This window comes from Taudactylus pleione, unplaced genomic scaffold (assembly GCF_031769625.1).
Source record: "Taudactylus pleione unplaced genomic scaffold, aTauple2 ptg000201l, whole genome shotgun sequence".
Classification (NCBI taxonomy): domain Eukaryota; kingdom Metazoa; phylum Chordata; class Amphibia; order Anura; family Myobatrachidae; genus Taudactylus; species Taudactylus pleione.
In genome coordinates, this window is record NW_028284603.1 from 48,593,873 (window position 1) to 48,607,313 (window position 13,441).

The 13,441-nt window shown below is 41.8% G+C and overlaps 1 protein-coding gene across 2 annotated transcripts in view; it reads right to left on the bottom strand.

Moving 5' to 3' along the window:
• Nucleotides 1–13,441, bottom strand: part of ACSS1 (acyl-CoA synthetase short chain family member 1) — a 158,699-nt gene that overhangs the window by 84,886 nt on the left and 60,372 nt on the right. The window lies entirely within an intron of this gene.

The window sequence follows — 13,441 nt, forward strand, 5'->3', positions numbered from 1 at the left end:
TATGCGACCTTAGATTCAGTTACGTGCAATCCTTAGGTTCAGTTATGTGGCCTTACATTCAGTTATGTGCAATCCTTAGGTCCAGTTATGTGGCCTTAGATTCAGTTATGTGCAATCCTTAGGTCCAGTTATGTGGCCTTACATTCAGTTATGTGCAATCCTTAGGTCCAGTTACGTGGCCTTAGATTCAGTTATGTGCAATCCTTAGGTCCAGTTATGCGACCTTAGATTCAGTTATGTGCAATCCTTAGGTCCAGTTATGTGGCATTAGATTCAGTTATGTGCAATCCTTAGGTCCAGTTATGTGGCCTTAGATTCAGTTATGTGCAATCCTTAGGTCCAGTTATGCGACCTTAGATACAGTTATGTGCAATCCTTAGGTCCAGTTATGCGACCTTAGATTCAGTTACGTGCAATCCTTAGGTTCAGTTATGTGGCCTTACATTCAGTTATGTGCAATCCTTAGGTCCAGTTACGTGGCCTTAGATTCAGTTATGTGCAATCCTTAGGTCCAGTTATGTGGCCTTAGATTCAGTTATGTGCAATCCTTAGGTCCAGTTATGTGGCCTTAGATTCAGTTATGTGCAATCCTTAGGTCCAGTTATGTGGCCTTAGATTCAGTTATGTGCAATCCTTAGGTTCAGTTATGCGACCTTAGATTCAGTTATGTGCAATCCATAGGTCCAGTTATGCGACCTTAGATTCAGTTATGTGCAATCCTTAGGTCCAGTTATGTGGCCTTAGATTCAGTTATGTGCAATCCTTAGGTCCAGTTATGTGGCCTTAGATTCAGTTATGTGCAGTCCTTAAGTCCAGTTATGCAACCTTAGATTCAGTTATGTGCAATCCTTAGGTCCAGTTATGTGGCCTTAGATCCAGTTATTTGCAATCCTTAGGTCCAGTTATGTGGCCTTAGATCCAGTTATGTGCAATCCTTAGGTCCAGTTATGTGGCCTTAGATTCAGTTATGTGCAATCCTTAGGTCCAGTTATGCAACCTTAGATTCAGTTATTTGCAATCCTTAGGTCCAGTTATGTGGCCTTAGATTCAGTTATGTGCAATCCTTAGGTCCAGTTATGCAACCTTAGATTCAGTTATGTGCAATCCTTAGGTCCAGTTATGTGGCCTTAGATTCAGTTATGTGCAATCCTTAGGTCCAGTTATGCGGCCTTAGATCCAGTTATGTGCAATCCTTAGGTCCAGTTATGTGGCCTTAGATTCAGTTATGTGCAATCCTTAGGTCCAGTTATGCGACCTTAGATTCAGCTATGTGCAATCCTTAGGTCCAGTTATGTGGCCTTAGATTCAGTTATGTGCAATCCTTAGGTCCAGTTATGCGACCTTAGATTCAGCTATGTGCAATCCTTAGGTCCAGTTATGTGGCCTTAGATTCAGTTATGTGCAATCCTTAGGTCCAGTTATGTGGCCTTAGATCCAGTTATGTGCAATCCTTAGGTCCAGTTATGTGCCCTTACATTCAGTTATGTGCAATCCTTAGGTCCAGTTACGTGGCCTTAGATTCAGTTATGTGCAATCCTTAGGTCCAGTTATGTGGCCTTAGATTCACTTATGTGCAATCCTTAGGTCCAGTTATGTGGCCTTAGATTCAGTTATGTGCAATCCTTAGGTCCAGTTATGCGACCTTAGATTCAGTTATGTGCAATCATTAGGTCCAGTTATGTGGCCTTAGATTCAGTTATGTGCAATCCTTAGGTCCAGTTATGTGGCCTTAGATTCAGTAATGTGCAATCCTTAGGTCCAGTTATGCAACCTTAGATTCAGTTATGTGCAATCCTTAGGTCCAGTTATGTGGCCTTAGATTCAGTTATGTGCAATCCTTAGGTCCAGTTATGTGGTCTTAGATCCAGTTATGTGCAATCCTTAGGTCCAGTTATGTGGCCTTAGATTCAGTTATGTGCAATCCTTAGGTCCAGTTATGTGGCCTTAGATTCAGTTCTGTGCAATCCTTAGGTCCAGTTATGTGGCCTTACATTCAGTTATGTGCAATCCTTAGGTCCAGTTATGTGGTCTTAGATCCAGTTATGTGCAATCCTTAGGTCCAGTTATGTGGCCTTAGATTCAGTTATGTGCAATCCTTAGGTCCAGTTATGTGGCTTTAGATTCAGTTATGTGCAATCCTTAGGTCCAGTTATGTGGCCTTAGATTCAGTTATGTGCAATCCTTAGGTCCAGTTATGTGGCCTTAGATTCAGTTATGTGCAATCCTTAGGTCCAGTTATGCAACCTTAGATTCAGTTATGTGCAATCCTTAGGTCCAGTTATGCGACCTTAGATTCAGTTATGTGCAATCCTTAGGTCCAGTTATGTGGCCTTAGATTCAGTTATGTGCAATCCTTAGGTCCAGTTATGTGGCCTTAGATTCAGTTATGTGCAATCCTTAGGTCCAGTTATGCGACCTTAGATTCAGTTATGTGCAATCCTTAGGTCCAGTTATGCGACCTTAGATTCAGTTACGTGCAATCCTTAGGTTCAGTTATGTGGCCTTACATTCAGTTATGTGCAATCCTTAGGTCCAGTTATGTGGCCTTAGATTCAGTTATGTGCAATCCTTAGGTCCAGTTATGTGGCCTTACATTCAGTTATGTGCAATCCTTAGGTCCAGTTACGTGGCCTTAGATTCAGTTATGTGCAATCCTTAGGTCCAGTTATGCGACCTTAGATTCAGTTATGTGCAATCCTTAGGTCCAGTTATGTGGCATTAGATTCAGTTATGTGCAATCCTTAGGTCCAGTTATGTGGCCTTAGATTCAGTTATGTGCAATCCTTAGGTCCAGTTATGCGACCTTAGATTCAGTTATGTGCAATCCTTAGGTCCAGTTATGCGACCTTAGATTCAGTTACGTGCAATCCTTAGGTTCAGTTATGTGGCCTTACATTCAGTTATGTGCAATCCTTAGGTCCAGTTACGTGGCCTTAGATTCAGTTATGTGCAATCCTTAGGTCCAGTTATGTGGCCTTAGATTCAGTTATGTGCAATCCTTAGGTCCAGTTATGTGGCCTTAGATTCAGTTATGTGCAATCCTTAGGTCCAGTTATGTGGCCTTAGATTCAGTTATGTGCAATCCTTAGGTTCAGTTATGCGACCTTAGATTCAGTTATGTGCAATCCATAGGTCCAGTTATGCGACCTTAGATTCAGTTATGTGCAATCCTTAGGTCCAGTTATGTGGCCTTAGATTCAGTTATGTGCAATCCTTAGGTCCAGTTATGTGGCCTTAGATTCAGTTATGTGCAGTCCTTAAGTCCAGTTATGCAACCTTAGATTCAGTTATGTGCAATCCTTAGGTCCAGTTATGTGGCCTTAGATCCAGTTATGTGCAATCCTTAGGTCCAGTTATGTGGCCTTAGATCCAGTTATGTGCAATCCTTAGGTCCAGTTATGTGGCCTTAGATTCAGTTATGTGCAATCCTTAGGTCCAGTTATGCAACCTTAGATTCAGTTATTTGCAATCCTTAGGTCCAGTTATGTGGCCTTAGATTCAGTTATGTGCAATCCTTAGGTCCAGTTATGCAACCTTAGATTCAGTTATGTGCAATCCTTAGGTCCAGTTATGTGGCCTTAGATTCAGTTATGTGCAATCCTTAGGTCCAGTTATGCGGCCTTAGATCCAGTTATGTGCAATCCTTAGGTCCAGTTATGTGGCCTTAGATTCAGTTATGTGCAATCCTTAGGTCCAGTTATGCGACCTTAGATTCAGCTATGTGCAATCCTTAGGTCCAGTTATGTGGCCTTAGATTCAGTTATGTGCAATCCTTAGGTCCAGTTATGCGACCTTAGATTCAGCTATGTGCAATCCTTAGGTCCAGTTATGTGGCCTTAGATTCAGTTATGTGCAATCCTTAGGTCCAGTTATGTGGCCTTAGATCCAGTTATGTGCAATCCTTAGGTCCAGTTATGTGCCCTTACATTCAGTTATGTGCAATCCTTAGGTCCAGTTACGTGGCCTTAGATTCAGTTATGTGCAATCCTTAGGTCCAGTTATGTGGCCTTAGATTCACTTATGTGCAATCCTTAGGTCCAGTTATGTGGCCTTAGATTCAGTTATGTGCAATCCTTAGGTCCAGTTATGTGGCCTTAAATTCAGTTATGTGCAATCCTTAGGTCCAGTTATGTAGCCTTAGATTCAGTTATGTGCAATCCTTAGGTCCAGTTATGTGGCCTTAGATTCAGTTATGTGCAATCCTTAGGTCCAGTTATGTGGCCTTAGATTCAGTTATGTGCAATCCTTAGGTCCAGTTATGCGACCTTAGATTCAGTTATGTGCAATCCTTAGGTCCAGTTATGTGGCCTTAGATTCAGTTATGTGCAATCCTTAGGTCCAGTTATGCGGCCTTAGATTCAGTTATGTGCAATCCTTAGGTCCAGTTATGGGACCTTAAGATTCAGTTATGTGCAGTCCTTAGGTCCAGTTATGTGGCCTTAGATTCAGTTATGTGCAATCCTTAGGTCCAGTTATGTGGCCTTAGATTCAGTTACGTGCAATCCTTAGGTCCAGTTATGTCACCTTAGATTCAGTTATGTGCAATCCTTAGGTCCAGTTATGCGACCTTAGATTCATTTATGTGCAATCCTTAGGTCCAGTTATGCGACCTTAGATTCAGTTATGTGCAATCCTTAGGTCCAGTTATGTGGCCTTAGATTCAGTTATGTGCAATCCTTAGGTCCAGTTATGTGGCCTTAGATTCAGTTATGTGCAATCCTTAGGTCCAGTTATGCGACCTTAGATTCAGTTATGTGCAATCATTAGGTCCAGTTATGTGGCCTTAGATTCAGTTATGTGCAATCCTTAGGTCCAGTTATGTGGCCTTAGATTCAGTAATGTGCAATCCTTAGGTCCAGTTATGCAACCTTAGATTCAGTTATGTGCAATCCTTAGGTCCAGTTATGTGGCCTTAGATTCAGTTATGTGCAATCCTTAGGTCCAGTTATGTGGTCTTAGATCCAGTTATGTGCAATCCTTAGGTCCAGTTATGTGGCCTTAGATTCAGTTATGTGCAATCCTTAGGTCCAGTTATGTGGCCTTAGATTCAGTTATGTGCAATCCTTAGGTCCAGTTATGTGGCCTTACATTCAGTTATGTGCAATCCTTAGGTCCAGTTACGTGGCCTTAGATTCAGTTATGTGCAATCCTTAGGTCCAGTTATGTGGCCTTAGATTCAGTTATGTGCAATCCTTAGGTCCAGTTATGTGGCCTTAGATTCAGTTATGTGCAATCCTTAGGTCCAGTTATGTGGCCTTAGATTCAGTTATGTGCAATCCTTAGGTCCAGTTACGTGGCCTTAGATTCAGTTATGTGCAATCCATAGGTCGAGTTATGTGGCCTTAGATTCACTTATGTGCAATCCTTAGGTCCAGTTATGTGGCCTTAGATTCAGTTATGTGCAATCCTTAGGTCCAGTTATGTGGCCTTAGATTCAGTTATGTGCAATCCTTAGGTCAAGTTATGTAGCCTTAGATTCAGTTATGTGCAATCCTTAGGTCCAGTTATGTGGCCTTAGATTCAGTTATGTGCAATCCTTAGGTCCAGTTATGTGGCCTTAGATTCAGTTATGTGCAATCCTTAGGTCCAGTTATGCGGCCTTAGATTCAGTTATGTGCAATCCTTAGGTCCAGTTATGGGACCTTAGATTCAGTTATGTGCAATCCTTAGGTCCAGTTATGTGGCCTTAGATTCAGTTATGTGCAATCCTTAGGTCCAGTTATGTGGCCTTAGATTCAGTTACGTGCAATCCTTAGGTCCAGTTATGTCACCTTAGATTCAGTTATGTGCAATCCTTAGGTCCAGTTATGCGACCTTAGATTCATTTATGTGCAATCCTTAGGTCCAGTTATGTGACTTTAGATTCAGTTATGTGCAATCCTTAGGTCCAGTTATGTGGCCTTAGATTCAGTTATGTGCAATCCTTAGGTCCAGTTATGTGGCCTTAGATTCAGTTATGTGCAATCCTTAGGTCCAGTTATGCGACCTTAGATTCAGTTATGTGCAATCATTAGGTCCAGTTATGTGGCCTTAGATTCAGTTATGTGCAATCCTTAGGTCCAGTTATGTGGCCTTAGATTCAGTAATGTGCAATCCTTAGGTCCAGTTATGCAACCTTAGATTCAGTTATGTGCAATCCTTAGGTCCAGTTATGTGGCCTTAGATTCAGTTATGTGCAATCCTTAGGTCCAGTTATGTGGTCTTAGATCCAGTTATGTGCAATCCTTAGGTCCAGTTATGTGGCCTTAGATTCAGTTATGTGCAATCCTTAGGTCCAGTTATGTGGCCTTAGATTCAGTTCTGTGCAATCCTTAGGTCCAGTTATGTGGCCTTACATTCAGTTATGTGCAATCCTTAGGTCCAGTTATGTGGTCTTAGATCCAGTTATGTGCAATCCTTAGGTCCAGTTATGTGGCCTTAGATTCAGTTATGTGCAATCCTTAGGTCCAGTTATGTGGCCTTAGATTCAGTTATGTGCAATCCTTAGGTCCAGTTATGTGGCCTTAGATTCAGTTATGTGCAATCCTTAGGTCCAGTTATGTGGCCTTAGATTCAGTTATGTGCAATCCTTAGGTCCAGTTATGCAACCTTAGATTCAGTTATGTGCAATCCTTAGGTCCAGTTATGCGACCTTAGATTCAGTTATGTGCAATCCTTAGGTCCAGTTATGTGGCCTTAGATTCAGTTATGTGCAATCCTTAGGTCCAGTTATGTGGCCTTAGATTCAGTTATGTGCAATCCTTAGGTCCAGTTATGCGACCTTAGATTCAGTTATGTGCAATCCTTAGGTCCAGTTATGCGACCTTAGATTCAGTTACGTGCAATCCTTAGGTTCAGTTATGTGGCCTTACATTCAGTTATGTGCAATCCTTAGGTCCAGTTATGTGGCCTTAGATTCAGTTATGTGCAATCCTTAGGTCCAGTTATGTGGCCTTACATTCAGTTATGTGCAATCCTTAGGTCCAGTTACGTGGCCTTAGATTCAGTTATGTGCAATCCTTAGGTCCAGTTATGCGACCTTAGATTCAGTTATGTGCAATCCTTAGGTCCAGTTATGTGGCATTAGATTCAGTTATGTGCAATCCTTAGGTCCAGTTATGTGGCCTTAGATTCAGTTATGTGCAATCCTTAGGTCCAGTTATGCGACCTTAGATTCAGTTATGTGCAATCCTTAGGTCCAGTTATGCGACCTTAGATTCAGTTACGTGCAATCCTTAGGTTCAGTTATGTGGCCTTACATTCAGTTATGTGCAATCCTTAGGTCCAGTTACGTGGCCTTAGATTCAGTTATGTGCAATCCTTAGGTCCAGTTATGTGGCCTTAGATTCAGTTATGTGCAATCCTTAGGTCCAGTTATGTGGCCTTAGATTCAGTTATGTGCAATCCTTAGGTCCAGTTATGTGGCCTTAGATTCAGTTATGTGCAATCCTTAGGTTCAGTTATGCGACCTTAGATTCAGTTATGTGCAATCCATAGGTCCAGTTATGCGACCTTAGATTCAGTTATGTGCAATCCTTAGGTCCAGTTATGTGGCCTTAGATTCAGTTATGTGCAATCCTTAGGTCCAGTTATGTGGCCTTAGATTCAGTTATGTGCAGTCCTTAAGTCCAGTTATGCAACCTTAGATTCAGTTATGTGCAATCCTTAGGTCCAGTTATGTGGCCTTAGATCCAGTTATGTGCAATCCTTAGGTCCAGTTATGTGGCCTTAGATCCAGTTATGTGCAATCCTTAGGTCCAGTTATGTGGCCTTAGATTCAGTTATGTGCAATCCTTAGGTCCAGTTATGCAACCTTAGATTCAGTTATTTGCAATCCTTAGGTCCAGTTATGTGGCCTTAGATTCAGTTATGTGCAATCCTTAGGTCCAGTTATGCAACCTTAGATTCAGTTATGTGCAATCCTTAGGTCCAGTTATGTGGCCTTAGATTCAGTTATGTGCAATCCTTAGGTCCAGTTATGCGGCCTTAGATCCAGTTATGTGCAATCCTTAGGTCCAGTTATGTGGCCTTAGATTCAGTTATGTGCAATCCTTAGGTCCAGTTATGCGACCTTAGATTCAGCTATGTGCAATCCTTAGGTCCAGTTATGTGGCCTTAGATTCAGTTATGTGCAATCCTTAGGTCCAGTTATGCGACCTTAGATTCAGCTATGTGCAATCCTTAGGTCCAGTTATGTGGCCTTAGATTCAGTTATGTGCAATCCTTAGGTCCAGTTATGTGGCCTTAGATCCAGTTATGTGCAATCCTTAGGTCCAGTTATGTGCCCTTACATTCAGTTATGTGCAATCCTTAGGTCCAGTTACGTGGCCTTAGATTCAGTTATGTGCAATCCTTAGGTCCAGTTATGTGGCCTTAGATTCACTTATGTGCAATCCTTAGGTCCAGTTATGTGGCCTTAGATTCAGTTATGTGCAATCCTTAGGTCCAGTTATGCGACCTTAGATTCAGTTATGTGCAATCATTAGGTCCAGTTATGTGGCCTTAGATTCAGTTATGTGCAATCCTTAGGTCCAGTTATGTGGCCTTAGATTCAGTAATGTGCAATCCTTAGGTCCAGTTATGCAACCTTAGATTCAGTTATGTGCAATCCTTAGGTCCAGTTATGTGGCCTTAGATTCAGTTATGTGCAATCCTTAGGTCCAGTTATGTGGTCTTAGATCCAGTTATGTGCAATCCTTAGGTCCAGTTATGTGGCCTTAGATTCAGTTATGTGCAATCCTTAGGTCCAGTTATGTGGCCTTAGATTCAGTTCTGTGCAATCCTTAGGTCCAGTTATGTGGCCTTACATTCAGTTATGTGCAATCCTTAGGTCCAGTTATGTGGTCTTAGATCCAGTTATGTGCAATCCTTAGGTCCAGTTATGTGGCCTTAGATTCAGTTATGTGCAATCCTTAGGTCCAGTTATGTGGCCTTAGATTCAGTTATGTGCAATCCTTAGGTCCAGTTATGTGGCCTTAGATTCAGTTATGTGCAATCCTTAGGTCCAGTTATGTGGCCTTAGATTCAGTTATGTGCAATCCTTAGGTCCAGTTATGCAACCTTAGATTCAGTTATGTGCAATCCTTAGGTCCAGTTATGCGACCTTAGATTCAGTTATGTGCAATCCTTAGGTCCAGTTATGTGGCCTTAGATTCAGTTATGTGCAATCCTTAGGTCCAGTTATGTGGCCTTAGATTCAGTTATGTGCAATCCTTAGGTCCAGTTATGCGACCTTAGATTCAGTTATGTGCAATCCTTAGGTCCAGTTATGCGACCTTAGATTCAGTTACGTGCAATCCTTAGGTTCAGTTATGTGGCCTTACATTCAGTTATGTGCAATCCTTAGGTCCAGTTATGTGGCCTTAGATTCAGTTATGTGCAATCCTTAGGTCCAGTTATGTGGCCTTACATTCAGTTATGTGCAATCCTTAGGTCCAGTTACGTGGCCTTAGATTCAGTTATGTGCAATCCTTAGGTCCAGTTATGCGACCTTAGATTCAGTTATGTGCAATCCTTAGGTCCAGTTATGTGGCATTAGATTCAGTTATGTGCAATCCTTAGGTCCAGTTATGTGGCCTTAGATTCAGTTATGTGCAATCCTTAGGTCCAGTTATGCGACCTTAGATTCAGTTATGTGCAATCCTTAGGTCCAGTTATGCGACCTTAGATTCAGTTACGTGCAATCCTTAGGTTCAGTTATGTGGCCTTACATTCAGTTATGTGCAATCCTTAGGTCCAGTTACGTGGCCTTAGATTCAGTTATGTGCAATCCTTAGGTCCAGTTATGTGGCCTTAGATTCAGTTATGTGCAATCCTTAGGTCCAGTTATGTGGCCTTAGATTCAGTTATGTGCAATCCTTAGGTTCAGTTATGCGACCTTAGATTCAGTTATGTGCAATCCATAGGTCCAGTTATGCGACCTTAGATTCAGTTATGTGCAATCCTTAGGTCCAGTTATGTGGCCTTAGATTCAGTTATGTGCAATCCTTAGGTCCAGTTATGTGGCCTTAGATTCAGTTATGTGCAGTCCTTAAGTCCAGTTATGCAACCTTAGATTCAGTTATGTGCAATCCTTAGGTCCAGTTATGTGGCCTTAGATCCAGTTATGTGCAATCCTTAGGTCCAGTTATGTGGCCTTAGATCCAGTTATGTGCAATCCTTAGGTCCAGTTATGTGGCCTTAGATTCAGTTATGTGCAATCCTTAGGTCCAGTTATGCAACCTTAGATTCAGTTATTTGCAATCCTTAGGTCCAGTTATGTGGCCTTAGATTCAGTTATGTGCAATCCTTAGGTCCAGTTATGCAACCTTAGATTCAGTTATGTGCAATCCTTAGGTCCAGTTATGTGGCCTTAGATTCAGTTATGTGCAATCCTTAGGTCCAGTTATGCGGCCTTAGATCCAGTTATGTGCAATCCTTAGGTCCAGTTATGTGGCCTTAGATTCAGTTATGTGCAATCCTTAGGTCCAGTTATGCGACCTTAGATTCAGCTATGTGCAATCCTTAGGTCCAGTTATGTGGCCTTAGATTCAGTTATGTGCAATCCTTAGGTCCAGTTATGCGACCTTAGATTCAGCTATGTGCAATCCTTAGGTCCAGTTATGTGGCCTTAGATTCAGTTATGTGCAATCCTTAGGTCCAGTTATGTGGCCTTAGATCCAGTTATGTGCAATCCTTAGGTCCAGTTATGTGCCCTTACATTCAGTTATGTGCAATCCTTAGGTCCAGTTACGTGGCCTTAGATTCAGTTATGTGCAATCCTTAGGTCCAGTTATGTGGCCTTAGATTCACTTATGTGCAATCCTTAGGTCCAGTTATGTGGCCTTAGATTCAGTTATGTGCAATCCTTAGGTCCAGTTATGTGGCCTTAAATTCAGTTATGTGCAATCCTTAGGTCCAGTTATGTAGCCTTAGATTCAGTTATGTGCAATCCTTAGGTCCAGTTATGTGGCCTTAGATTCAGTTATGTGCAATCCTTAGGTCCAGTTATGTGGCCTTAGATTCAGTTATGTGCAATCCTTAGGTCCAGTTATGCGACCTTAGATTCAGTTATGTGCAATCCTTAGGTCCAGTTATGTGGCCTTAGATTCAGTTATGTGCAATCCTTAGGTCCAGTTATGCGGCCTTAGATTCAGTTATGTGCAATCCTTAGGTCCAGTTATGGGACCTTAAGATTCAGTTATGTGCAGTCCTTAGGTCCAGTTATGTGGCCTTAGATTCAGTTATGTGCAATCCTTAGGTCCAGTTATGTGGCCTTAGATTCAGTTACGTGCAATCCTTAGGTCCAGTTATGTCACCTTAGATTCAGTTATGTGCAATCCTTAGGTCCAGTTATGCGACCTTAGATTCATTTATGTGCAATCCTTAGGTCCAGTTATGCGACCTTAGATTCAGTTATGTGCAATCCTTAGGTCCAGTTATGTGGCCTTAGATTCAGTTATGTGCAATCCTTAGGTCCAGTTATGTGGCCTTAGATTCAGTTATGTGCAATCCTTAGGTCCAGTTATGCGACCTTAGATTCAGTTATGTGCAATCATTAGGTCCAGTTATGTGGCCTTAGATTCAGTTATGTGCAATCCTTAGGTCCAGTTATGTGGCCTTAGATTCAGTAATGTGCAATCCTTAGGTCCAGTTATGCAACCTTAGATTCAGTTATGTGCAATCCTTAGGTCCAGTTATGTGGCCTTAGATTCAGTTATGTGCAATCCTTAGGTCCAGTTATGTGGTCTTAGATCCAGTTATGTGCAATCCTTAGGTCCAGTTATGTGGCCTTAGATTCAGTTATGTGCAATCCTTAGGTCCAGTTATGTGGCCTTAGATTCAGTTATGTGCAATCCTTAGGTCCAGTTATGTGGCCTTACATTCAGTTATGTGCAATCCTTAGGTCCAGTTACGTGGCCTTAGATTCAGTTATGTGCAATCCTTAGGTCCAGTTATGTGGCCTTAGATTCAGTTATGTGCAATCCTTAGGTCCAGTTATGTGGCCTTAGATTCAGTTATGTGCAATCCTTAGGTCCAGTTATGTGGCCTTAGATTCAGTTATGTGCAATCCTTAGGTCCAGTTATGCAACCTTAGATTCAGTTATGTGCAATCCTTAGGTCCAGTTATGTGGCCTTAGATCCAGTTATGTGCAATCCTTAGGTCCAGTTATGTGACCTTAGATTCAGTTATGTGCAATCCTTAGGTCCAGTTATGTGGCCTTAGATTCAGTTATGTGCAATCCTTAGGTCCTCTTATGTGGCCTTACATTCAGTTATGTGCAATCCTTAGGTCCAGTTATGTGGCCTTAGATTCAGTTATGTGCAATCCTTAGGTCCACTTATGTGGCCTTACATTCAGTTATGTGCAATCCTTAGGTCCAGTTATGTGGCCTTAGATTCAGTTATGTGCAATCCTTAGGTCCAGTTATGCGACCTTAGATTCAGTTATGTGCAATCCTTAGGTCCAGTTATGTGGCCTTAGATTCAGTTATGTGCAATCCTTAGGTCCAGTTATGTGGCCTTAGATTCAGTTATGTGCAATCCTTAGGTCCAGTTATGTGGTCTTAGATCCAGTTATGTGCAATCCTTAGGTCCAGTTATGTGGCCTTAGATTCAGTTATGTGCAATCCTTAGGTCCAGTTATGTGGCCTTAGATTCAGTTATGTGCAATCCTTAGGTCCAGTTATGTGGCCTTACATTCAGTTATGTGCAATCCTTAGGTCCAGTTACGTGGCCTTAGATTCAGTTATGTGCAATCCTTAGGTCCAGTTATGTGGCCTTAGATTCAGTTATGTGCAATCCTTAGGTCCAGTTATGTGGCCTTAGATTCAGTTATGTGCAATCCTTAGGTCCAGTTATGTGGCCTTAGATTCAGTTATGTGCAATCCTTAGGTCCAGTTATGCAACCTTAGATTCAGTTATGTGCAATCCTTAGGTCCAGTTATGTGGCCTTAGATCCAGTTATGTGCAATCCTTAGGTCCAGTTATGTGACCTTAGATTCAGTTATGTGCAATCCTTAGGTCCAGTTATGTGGCCTTAGATTCAGTTATGTGCAATCCTTAGGTCCTCTTATGTGGCCTTACATTCAGTTATGTGCAATCCTTAGGTCCAGTTATGTGGCCTTAGATTCAGTTATGTGCAATCCTTAGGTCCACTTATGTGGCCTTACATTCAGTTATGTGCAATCCTTAGGTCCAGTTATGTGGCCTTAGATTCAGTTATGTGCAATCCTTAGGTCCAGTTATGCGACCTTAGATTCAGTTATGTGCAATCCTTAGGTCCAGTTATGTGGCCTTAGATTCAGTTATGTGCAATCCTTAGGTCCAGTTATGTGGCCTTAGATTCAGTTATGTGCAATCCTTAGGTCCAGTTATGCAACCTTAGATTCAGTTATGTGCAATCCTTAGGTCCAGTTATGTGGCCTTAGATTCAGTTATGTGCAATCCTTAGGTCCAGTTATGTGGCCTTAGATCCAGTTAT